Source organism: Podarcis pityusensis (genome assembly GCF_964106645.2).
Source record: "Podarcis pityusensis genome assembly, chromosome: 9".
Taxonomy (NCBI): Eukaryota; Metazoa; Chordata; class Lepidosauria; order Squamata; family Lacertidae; genus Podarcis; species Podarcis pityusensis.
This window is the reverse complement of record NC_138034.1, coordinates 24,749,477-24,759,864: the sequence shown is the minus strand read 5'-3', so window position 1 is coordinate 24,759,864 and position 10,388 is coordinate 24,749,477. Positions and strand designations below refer to the sequence as shown.

Sequence of the window (10,388 nt, the reverse complement as noted above, 5' to 3'; positions counted from 1 at the left end):
ATTCATGGATGGTGTGGAGAAAGTGGACAGGGAGAGAGAAAGTGTATGCGAGAGAGAAACGAGGTGTTCTGTTATAATATTAGAACTCAGGGTTATCCAATGAGGTTGAATGGTGGGTGCTTAAGGAAGATTAAGTCAAAGGGAAGTACTTTTTGGAACACCACATAGTTAAACTATGTCATTATATCTCTGGATTCAGAGACAGCATACCTCTGAATATCAGTTATGGGGGAACAGAAGTACTGTATAATGTTGGGAAAATGTTGGTCACATGCCTTGCTTGCAGGCTTTCAATATGCAACTGATTGACCACTGTGGAAAATGGGATAGTGGGCTAGATAAACCTTTGTCCTGATCCAGCAGAGCTTAGAGTAGTCAATAGTCTCAGCTGTATGGACCAGTGATCTGACCTGGTATATAAGGCAGCATTCTATGTTCTCAATTAGAAATATTTTATCAGGGCAATTTTCATGTTATATGGGCACACTGGTTTACCTATGCCTCTGCTAGCTGTCTGTTTCATTGCTTTCCAATATCTGAATAGCTTGCTGTGCAAATATATCTTCTCTGAATTATCCAAGGTCCTGAATTTGTTTAAAAAATATGGCAGAAGTACCAAAGTGTTTTTCACAGCACTATTCATATTTTCTCAACTCGACAACCTATGCTTTTATCAAGTGTGGAAATGTGAATTGTATCCTCTTTCTATGGAGTCATTTATTTGCTATGGCAAAGAGAGGGTTACACACATCCATTCACTTGAGGTAGAATGTCTCAAATACAACTGACAGAAGTAAATTTGGTTTTTATGCAGGATCTAAGCATGTTTAGAATACTAATGTGCCTATAAAGGACATTCTGACTACAACCATTTGTCATTTGCCAGGCTGTGTTTACCGACAGCCTAAGAAGGGCTGAAGGAAGAGAGAATCCTCCAAAAAGCCAATTTCTTTATTCCTCTTGTTTTATCACATTTTTGTCTCTTGAAATTTAGAAATGGTGTCTGGTAATTTAGAATGTGTCACCTTCCCAAACCCACAGTCCAGCTGGACGTATAATCGATCACCCCACACCAACATAAACACAACACAAAGACTTGTCTTCTGCTTTGCTGAGCAGAGGAGCTGCATAGAAATGCAAAACACAATAAATGCAAATTAATATACATTTCAACAAATGTCAGCACTTTATTATTTTTCACATTTATAATTATCCACATCTTTCTCACTAAAGCAGGGATGGGGAGCCTGTAGTACTTCAGATGTTGTTAGACTCCAGTTCCCATTATATATGGCCTTTGATTATGGTGGCTAGGGATAATGAGAATTGCAGTCCATTGGAGAAACACAGCTTCTTCTTTTTTGTCTTAAAAAGAGGTGGTGAAAAATCACTCTGACCATCACTGCAACCTGAATGTACAGATAATAATAATAATAATTTATTATTTATACCCCGCCCATCTGGCTGAGTTTCCCCAGCCACTCTGGGTGGCTCCCAATCAAGTGTTAAAAACAATACAGCATTAAATATTAACAACTTCCCTAAACAGGGCTGCCAGATATGGAGACTGATCCAAGAGTTGGGAGGTAGATGCCAATTGCCCTGACTGCCACACCTCACTAGATCCAACACAGCTGAGTGTAAACACAGCTGTGCCAGATAGGGGTAATATTCCAATATTTTTTGGGAAAACCATCAAAAAAATTATGCTTTAATTTTTTTTGTTTTTTAAAAAGAAGCATGAAATTATTATTTATTGTCCTTAATTGATCTAAAATCTGCAACATTTTTTGTCCATACTTAGTATTCTCTGTGTGAGAGGTGGATGGGAAATGTTTTAGATAGTTAAATTTTAAAGAAGAAAGCCCTTGTGGTTCTTTTATAATTTTTTGTTCCATTTCCTAGAAGAAGAAGGGTTTGGATTTGATATCCCGCTTTATCACTACCCGAAGGAGTCTCAAAGTGGCTAACATTCCCTTCCTCCCCCACAACAAACACTCTGTGAGGTGAGTGGGGCTGAGAGACTTCAGAGAAGTGTATCTAGCCCAAGGTCACCCAGCAGCTGCATGTGGAGGAGCGGAGATGCGAACCCGGTTCACCAGATTAAGAGTCTACCGCTCTTAACCACTACACCGCACTGGCTCTCTATTCTAAAGCAGAGCTGAATGGAACCTAGAGACAAGAGAAAACCTCTTATGTGCCTGTTGGGACTCTGTACTAGTTGACCGTTTTAAAGTTCTGATCCAAACTCTCTGTTGTATGTCAAGTGCTGTAAGATCATGTCTGCAGCAGACGGAGAGATGGGACTGCTGGGCTTCTCCATGGGCTCTACAATTCCATCATGCTCCTCTTTCTTCAACTGTCATCTGGGAGCAAGCATTCCATCAGGCTAAATGTTCAGACTGCACCATGATGGTGGTGGCAACTGATTTAAAAATGAAATGTCTCTCAGCCTTTTCTATATTCCAAGAATGGTGTGAATGTACCTTTTGTTACATAGGACCACTCCAATGGCTTTGCTGGGAGTCCAGTTCCCGCTGGCTCCTTCTCTCCTTGAACTATTTTCCATTCCAGCTGGTCATTTTAAGAACTATGTAAATTTAAGAATTGGTGCCTAAGTTTGCTTATTCCCCTCTATCCTCCCATCCCCCTTTCCCTTTTGTGCTATGTCTTTTAGAAAGTAAGCCTGCAGGCGGGAACTGCCTGGTTTATTGATCTCAATAGGTATGAAAACAAGCCACCATGGGGGCTTCTTCAGTGGGGACAAAATGCTTTAAACAAACAAACAAACAAACAAACAAACAAACAAACTATAGGCAGAGCAATGACTGAACAGAGAGTTCAACTTGGCTCTGACATTATAGCCGTTTGATGCCTTTGAGCAGCAATTTGTAGAATGATCTAAAAGAATGTACCAGTATTCACAATGAGCAACAAATGAAAAGAATTCCTTTATGAGTCATTAGATATATCTCACTAATTACTGTACAGAGAAGGTTTTGCCTTGTTTTGGTCTTTTTTGCTACCCTGCTAATAAGTGATACAGTGCCTTTACTCAGAGTAGGTATGCCAGTCGCTAATGCAAGGAACTTCATCCGTTGTTACGTCCTTTGAGGGTATGTGTGTGTGTTTTTGGCAAGGATTGTTAGATAGCAATTGCAGGGTGTGGGGATGTGGCAATTAGAAACATAATCAAGATCATGTAACAAAATCCATCTTAATGGGGGTGTAAACATTGTTGAAGATATTTGCCTTTGTATTCCATTGGATTTAGTCAGAGCAAACTTTCGTGAAACAAGGCATTGTTCTTTAGGTTCTGTATTCCTCTCTAAAAGCAAAAGTACATCATACAGCTCCATAAATATTAAAGGGATGTGTTCTCAGGCTCATGTTTTTACCATGATCTTTTTGCAATGCACTCTTATGTATGTTTGCTCAGAAGTAACTCCCACAGTGTTCAATTATACTTACACCCTAGTACACAATTTAGGATCGAAATTTAGCCATTACCATTTGAATCTATTCATCAGTTACTGGTGATTAGAACTTGTAGTCCTGTTTCCAAGAGATGTAAAAGAATAATCACAAGGTCCACCCAGCAGACCTAAATGAACTCTGAAGAAGTTATAAGGTTCTATTCCAATCAGTGTGAAGACAGATATACAAATTCACAGTGGGTTTTTCACACTTCAATGTCTATCTTGCTTTGCATCTTACATAATAGCCAAACCTGGATGCTGGTACTGCTAAAGGGAACACAGCCCCAGTGAAGCTCTAGCTATACTTCTGGTTCCCATTTGATGGGAATGGGTTTGTGAGGGGATCCTTATTTTTCAAAATGCAGCTGCCCACCCATGTTCACATTTGGTTAGGAACTGGCTAAAGCCTAACTGAGCCTGTAACCTTTAGGAGTTGAATTGCTTTGAGGGACTGAGGGGAGAAATCAAGCTCATGATTGGCTCAATCATTGCTTTCACAGCCAGCTTCTGCTGGTGGTCTTTTCTTAGCTGAATGGTGGGTGGAGGGAGAGAGAGGAAGAGGAAGAGTGAGGTGATTTAATGTGGCAAGAGTGCTTCTCAGCCACTCTATAAATCTGCCCTAACCTTCAGGTTTGTTGGATTTTTCTTCTCTGCATTAGTTAATTATTTGGGCTGAGCTACACATTACACTTTTGACCAAACTGCGGGAGGCAGTGGAGGACAGAAGTGCCTGGCGTGCTCTGGTCCATGGGGTCACGAAGATTCGGACACGACTAAACGACTAAACAACAACAACAACAACAACAACATCAACATACATTACACTTGACACAGGTGACTGCCGAAACCAGCATTCCAATGCTGAATTAGTCTTACTGCCTCCTCCATTAATCACAAGATCACTTACTCTATGTCTTGACATTAACACATCATGTATTTCTACACAAGCTAATTATGTGGATCAAGGAATGAGACATGCAAGATGGCAACATCAAGATGTGGGATAATTGACCCTAGATGCAATGGGAAGGGAGAAGGAGAACTTGATGTAGGTATTCAGCCCCATCGAGTTCAGCCCTTATTATCAATCTTTCTATAAGTCAAAATGGTTATTTTTTTTTATCATCTCTGCACACTCACTCAAAGTCTGTGCATTCTGGAGGAAAGCCAATCATTTTAGCCTCCTATAATGGTGAGCCAGAGGCGAAAGTGAAAAGCTGGAGGCAATGGAAAGAATGTATGATCACAGGCAGTATGGTTCTGATCCTGCACACCTGGAAAGTTAACAGGAAGATAGCATATTGCTGCCGTGGGCGCCTTCAGAAGGAGGGAAGGGTATGAATTGAATCAATAAAGGAATATTAAAGGAATATGTCCACAGAGGCTCATGTTTTTACCATGATCTTTTTGCAGTGCTGTCTTATGTATGCTTGCTTCAGCCTTTAAACTCTTCCATTTCTGCAGTTGCATTGTAGCCACTGAATGTGTCAGACTCAGAAGCCTCAACTGGATGGCAAGCATCTGTGGCAGAATAAAATTATCGCATGAACATTTGGTGAGGCTTGAGTCTAGAATACATTTCTTTAAGTTCATTTTAAAAATAAATGCCAGAGACCTTGAATCCTGACAACTGTTTTGTTATAAAACATGCTTTCTGGGAAAGGGGAGCATTCATTTAAAAATCACAGACTGAATGAATGAATTTAGCTTATTACGGTCACAGACCAGCATAAAAAACACAGACTAAATTCACACTTTTATCCATTTATATGCCCAAGTTGTCACAGCCAAACAGTTGCAGCAAAGTTGGTGGCATTCTCTCCAGTTAATCTCAAACTGTTGAGAAAGACCTCATTTCTCCACTAACCATGACCTAGTTTAACCATAGATGTGTGAACTTGCTCCCTTTCGATCCTCCTCACTTTTATGTAAATTTTGTCAGCCCAGCTGCTATGGGACAGCAAATATACTGTACAGTACTCAGAAAGTTCTAGAGTTGGTAGAACCCACAGAAAACAGAACATCATGGCCTTTAACTTGCAGCTTTACAAAATGCTGTGTGAGTCCTAAGAGGTGTGTTGAGGTTTGGTCCTCTTTGTAAACTCCACCAGACTGGGAGAGCTCCAGAAGAATTGTGGAAGAAATTAGCCTTATCCCTAAATTTACATGTTTTAATTTTCACCCAAATAACAAAGCTCTGGATGTGGATCAATAGCTCTTTTGTCTTCCACAGAGCCTGCAATTGCTCATTTTTACTCTCAGGTTGGCCTGAACTGAAATATCTATTGTCCATGACATCACCATGAATGAAAGCTGGACCTGGTCTGCTTCATAGGAATTTGGTTGGATGAGGTAGAGAGAAAGGAGAGTTCTGTTTGGTCTCAATGACTTTAAGCCAAATATTCTGCCCAGGAATGACCAAAAGTCAGTGGGCGAGGTGTGGTAGTCCATAAAGAAACCAGTCTGATACAACACATTCTGTGTATGTATACCTTGTGTTGAAGATTACAGCAGAATAGAGCTGTTAGGTGGTGTGCTAACCTCCCCACATCAAGTATTTTACCTGAGCTGAAAAAGGTGATTTCATATTTGATCTTAATAACCCTCAGATTTACAGTTCCTGGGATTTCAGGCTTTTTCACAGAGAAATAATCAGATAATTCATGGGAGATATGGATCTATATGAACCTATTGCTGAGCCAGCCCATCTGACAGATAATATCCAGGATGTGGTGTTTTGTACTGGACAAGATGGAGATGACTGATTGGTCAGGGAGCCTCTGATGACTCCTTTGTCATTGACAAATAACTACAGGATAGGGTTTGAAAGATCTGTCCATTCCAGTTCTTCCCGTTTCTCATTTTCCCCATCTTAAATTCAGTTATCCATGTTTCCATGGTAGTTTGTGAATAGTTTTAAAAGGGAAAAGACTCATGAAAATTCTTCAACATTTTAGTGTGAATTTTTCTAGTAAACACATCTTTGGGTGCAGTTCTGAGTAATTTACACATTTTTTTCAAGCAATTTCCCCATATGCAATGCATTTCTGTATGTTATTTTCACAAATATATTAATTATATATACCCTTTCCCCTAATATATGCATTGTTGCAAATATTGGATGGTCAGAGAAGTGCATTGCAAAATTCACATTAGTGCAGTAATGGAATGGAAGCTCAATTTAGCCAAGATAAAGGTTATAATGGTGTTAAGGACAGTTCTGGGGTTAACATTCAATCCTGCAACTTGGTGGTACTCCTGGACTCAGCACTCATATATATGTAGCCAGAAGTCTCTTTTACTGATTTTCATGCTGTACCAGGGCTGGTGCTGAAGGCAGGCTTGAAATCAGCAGATTCATAAAGCAGTAGCACATATTTTGTTAGGTTTATAAAGGTCATATAAAACTGATCCTTTTTAAACTTATTTTTTTTAAAAAAAATGCAAAGTTCAAATCATTAAACCCAAAATGGCTTGAGTCTCATAGAGTTCGCTTCTATCATACATCAAGCCATCTTATGGGTTGGGCTCCACTGGAAAGAATTTACTTCAGGAGTCACCGTCTATTTGAGGTAAAATTGACAACCACTAGAAATAGATTATTTTCCACTGGTGGTATTCAGACTTTGGAAAGGAGGGAAGGATCATAACTCAGTAACAGGAAACATACTTTGCAAGCAAAAGATTATAGGTTCAATCCCTGGCCTCCCCCAGAGCATTTGGAGAATGTGTGTTTGATACCCAAGAACACAGCTGCCAGTCAGCATAGAAAATGCAAAACAAGATGGGACACCCTCAAAAAAATGATATAAATATAAATATACGTTTAGTCTTCAATTGCTCTTCTTTTTGTATATGACATGGGGTGATTTCTATGAACTTGCCTTTCAATCTACAGCCCGCCATCCTGTGCCATAGACTACACCATTCCCAATGGTTCTCCAATCCATGGGGGCAGACATTCATGGGCTGCAGAAGCAATGGAGAGGTGGTGAAACCCTGCTACTTTCACAAAAATATAGTTAGAATCCAAGCAATACAACAACAACACACACACACACACAGAGAGAGAGAGAGAGAGAGAGAGAGAGAGATATATCATTGCCCTCCTTAATCCACTATCTGAGGTACGCAGGTGATGCTGTGGTCTAAACCACAGAGCCTAGGGCTTGCCGATCAGAAGGTCAGTGGTTCGAATCCCCGCCAAGGGGTGAGCTCCCGTTGCTCGGTCCCTGCTCCTGCCAACCTAGCAGTTCGAAAGCACGTCAAAGTGCAAGTAGATAAATAGGTACCACTCTGGCAGGAAGGTAAACGGCAGCTTAGTCATGCTGGCCACATGACCCGAAAGCTGTACACCAGCTCCCTTGGCCAATAAAGCAAGATGAGTGCCGCAATCCCAGAGTCGTCCGCAACTGGACCTAACAGTCAGGGGTCCCTTTACCTTTAATTCATTATCTAATATTTAAAAGATTACACTTCGCTAATATTAATTGTACTACTAAGATGCAAGAGGAATCTTCTCACATACATTCCTCACATGAAATATAGCCACATAAAATGTCATTGTTTTATTGAGAGCTGATTAAAATCAGCATTAAATCATTCATTCATGTAAAAGTGCCGCTCAGTGTTAGTCAAATTTGCACAGGAATGGAGTGACACAGAACAAAAATGATTACCGGTATTTTATTTTTTTAAGCAGTTTTCTCCACATACCTTTTGTAACCCTGTTAAATATTTCTGCTAATCTGACACAAATTATTTGCAAACATCATATTAGCAGTTTATAATTATGGTTATAAAGCATGTCAATTTAAAAATCCCTATAGTAAATAAATGCTGTTAAAATGTCTCAGGTAGGTTACTAGCCTTAGTGTTCATTCAAATAAGGCTTTTTAATGTGGGTGATTTTGCAAAAACTGCTTCCTGTCAAATTCATTGCTTCCTAAGGGAGACAACTGGGATCCGATAGCATGTCGCTGTAGCCATGTCCCCCTGATGATGTCACTATAGCCTTGCTACCTATGGTGTTCCTATAAATGTACTGGGGAAGACTACTGCTGCTTAAAAAGAGTAATGGGTTTTGCAGTTTCTGTTTGATGTGGCTGAATGAGAAGTCATCACATATAGCACAAAGAAAGGCCATACTCTTAACACAAATGTTAATAACACTTAAGCCCATTAAAATCAACAAGGGTAAGCATACTTAATCTGTGCTGAAATACTGTATGACCAGCAGCTCAAATCACTAAGTAGGTCACTTCACTCTCTAATATTCTAGCAGTGTGGGTGGAGACCTGGGTGAAAACCAGTCATCCTAATTCAAAGACCTTAAGCACACTTAAGGTAAAGGTAAAGGGACGCCTGACCATTAAGTCCAGTCATGGATGACACTGGGGTTGCGGTGCTCATCTCGCTTTACTGGCCGAGGGAGCCAGCGTTTGTCCGCAGACAGCCTCTGGGTCATGTGGCCAGCATGACTAAGCTGCTTCTGGCGAACCAGAGCAGTGCATGGAAACACCATTTATCTACTTGCACTTTGACATGCTTTTGAACTGCTATGTTGGCAGGAGCAAGGACCGAGCAATGGGAGCTCACCCCTTTGTGGGGATTTGAACCTCCAACCTTCTGATCGGCAAGCCCTAGGCTCTGTGGTTTAGACCACAGCGCTACCCACGTCCCTTACCTGCACACTTACTTGCAGGTAATTTAATTGTATTACCATGGGAAGCGAGACTTGGTGAGCTGCCAAAAAGTGTGGAGAGAAGCCTGAAGCATATTATTATTATTATTATTCAGATGCAAGATCCGCTCGTGTTCATGGATAGTTCCACCCAGTGCTATTGTATAAAAAGAGGTGCCAGAACTCACAATGAATGCCTCACTTGTAATGGCAATGGCACCCACCTGAAAAGGTGCTGGAACTGAGTTCCGGCTGAAAAGAAGCCCTGGTTCCACCACTCTATTAGCTCCCCTGGTGTGGCCTAGTGATAGATGCTTATGGATCAGGCTGGATCTGTGTCTGGACAACAGCCAAATTCCATAGTTTTCTGTTAACGCTCTTCTGACCCTTTGCAAATCCCTGCACTCCTGTCTTTATTACCTATTCCCAGACTTTCTGTCTGCCTGCTTGTTTTCCTGAGTCCCTCTGGTAGATCAATCCAGTGTCTCCCACCAACTTGCAGTCTCATCCTGCTCACTGCTATTCCCTGGCAATGTTAATGTCCAAGAAAATCCAAGTCAGATTGCAGTTTTACATCATTATCTTGACCATATTGGCTTCGGTTAAGCTTTCTTTCCAAGTACTTGTTCTAAAGACTGCAGGCTTTGTTGGATTTTGTTTCCATTTCCTTCATATCCTTACAGATAAGAATGAATAAATATAAAACCACAGCTTCCACATCATGGCTGTGCTCAAAAGCATGCTCTCCACTTTCCTTTAGACTTACACAGTTTGTCTCTTTTTTCATTCTTATTTTTATTATATATTATTAAAGAATGAGCTTTATTTGTGATAATGGTAATTGTCGAAATGCTCTCTTAGCAAGCTACCAGCTTTTCATAAATATTAAATTCTTCCTTTCTGTAGCTGAGCTCTAAGACTATGAAAATTTGGTAATTTTAGAAGATGAATTATTTATCCATTTTATAATTTGCATAAAGAGAAATGCTGTTTGCTCATTAAATTTAGAACGACAAGGATGGGGGGGCCAGTTGGCTATTTCATCTTCATAACCAATTGCATTATTATTATTATTATTATTATTATTATTATTATTATTATTATTATAACAAAATGAGAGTAAATGTACAGTATGGAGGATGCTCTAATATTGTTGGAAAACTGATTCACCCCTTTGCCAGTCTGCACTCACATAGGTGTCAGCCAAGTTAAAGCTATCATCTTTC

General features: G+C 40.1%; 1 long non-coding RNA gene across 1 annotated transcript; it reads right to left on the bottom strand.

The window, feature by feature from the left end:
* Nucleotides 1–1,163: 1,163 nt before the first annotated feature.
* On the bottom strand, nucleotides 1,164–10,059 carry LOC308485164. Its single transcript, XR_013990435.1, has 5 exons — nucleotides 9,583–10,059; nucleotides 7,364–7,448; nucleotides 4,877–5,000; nucleotides 4,620–4,753; nucleotides 1,164–1,365 (listed from the first exon to the last, which is right to left on the bottom strand). It is a non-coding gene; the product is annotated as an uncharacterized lncRNA (long non-coding RNA).
* Nucleotides 10,060–10,388: the final 329 nt, after the last annotated feature.